The sequence below is a fragment of the Chrysochloris asiatica genome, unplaced genomic scaffold (assembly GCF_000296735.1).
Source record: "Chrysochloris asiatica unplaced genomic scaffold, ChrAsi1.0 scaffold00347, whole genome shotgun sequence".
NCBI classification, from domain to species: domain Eukaryota; kingdom Metazoa; phylum Chordata; class Mammalia; order Afrosoricida; family Chrysochloridae; genus Chrysochloris; species Chrysochloris asiatica.
Window position 1 is genome coordinate 499,993 of NW_006408865.1, and position 1,520 is coordinate 501,512.

Consider the following 1,520-nt stretch of genomic DNA (forward strand, 5'->3'; position numbering starts at 1 on the left):
TTTTCTTCAGTTCTTTCAGCTTGAGAAATTCTGACAGTGCTCTTGCCTTTTGGTTTTCTAATTCTAAGTCTTTGCACTTTCATTGTAATACTTTACTTCATCTTCTCACGTTGTCCTTTGAAATTTTCTATTTAGCACTTTCAGTTTTTCTTCTATTCATTTTAGCTACTTTACATTCAAGAGCAAGTTTTAAAGTTCCTATGACATCCACTTTGGTATTTTCTTTCTTTCCTGTATTTTTAATGCCATTTTGCTTTCTTCATGTATAATGTTCTTGATGTCATCATACAACTTGTCTGGTCTTTGGTCATTAGTTTTCAATGTGTCAAATCTGTTCGAGATGGTCTCAAAATTCAGCTGGTATATGCTCCAGGTCATATTTTAGCTCTTATGGACTTGTTTTAATTTTCTCCAGATATACATATGAGAAATTTATGGTATTTACATATGAGAAATTCATGGTGTGTTCCACAGTTGGCTCCTGGCTTTGTATTGGCTAATGTTTCTCTTCCCACAGATGTAGTCAAATTGATTCCTGTGTGTTACATCTGGGGAGCTCCAGGTGAATAGATGTCATTTATGTTATTGAGGGGAAAAAGTATTTGCAATGAATAAAGCATTGGTCTTGTAAAAATTAATCATGCAATCTATAGCATCACTTCTATTACCAAGACCATATTTTCCAACTACTGCCCTCCTCTTTGTTTCCAACCTCACACATCTGTCAGTTTGTCATATTGTGATGACTTACATGTTTTTGTGATATTGGTGACTCCAATACCAGCAGGGTCACCCATGGTGGAAGGATTCATTGGAGCTTCAATACTAAGAACACACTATGAAGAGAAATAGGTGAGCCCCTAAGAGATTAGCCTCTGAAAATCTTATGAATAGCAGTGAAACATTGTCTTATATAGTGTCAGAAGACTAGTCCCTCAGGTTGGAAAGCCCTCAAATTCAACTGGGAAGAGCTGCCTTCTCAAAGAAGAGTGGGCCTTCATTATGTTAATGGTGTAAAGCTTTTGAGACCTACATTTGCTAATGGGACATGACTCAAAAGGAAAAGAAACAGCTGCAAACAATCAATGATAATCAGAATTTGTAATGAACAAAATTATGAATCTAGGAAAACTGGAAGTCAACAAAAATGAAATAGAAAGCATAAAAATCAAAATCCTAGGTATTAGTTAACTGGAATGCAAAGGTATTGAACATTTTGAATCAGACAATCATACGGTTTACTATGCTGGGATTGACAATTTGAAAAGAAATAGCATTGCATTATTTGTCAAAAACAAAAATGAAAGCATTTCAAGATCTGTCTTGAAATATAATGTTGTTTGTGATAGGATAATCACAAAAAACAAGGAAGACAAGTTAATATAAACTCTATTAAGATGTATACATCAACCACCAAAGCCAATGATGAAGAAATTGAAGAATTCCCCTGACTTCTAGAGTATGAAACTGATCAAACATTCAATCTAGATGCACTGATTGTTGTTGTTGTTGTTGTTGTT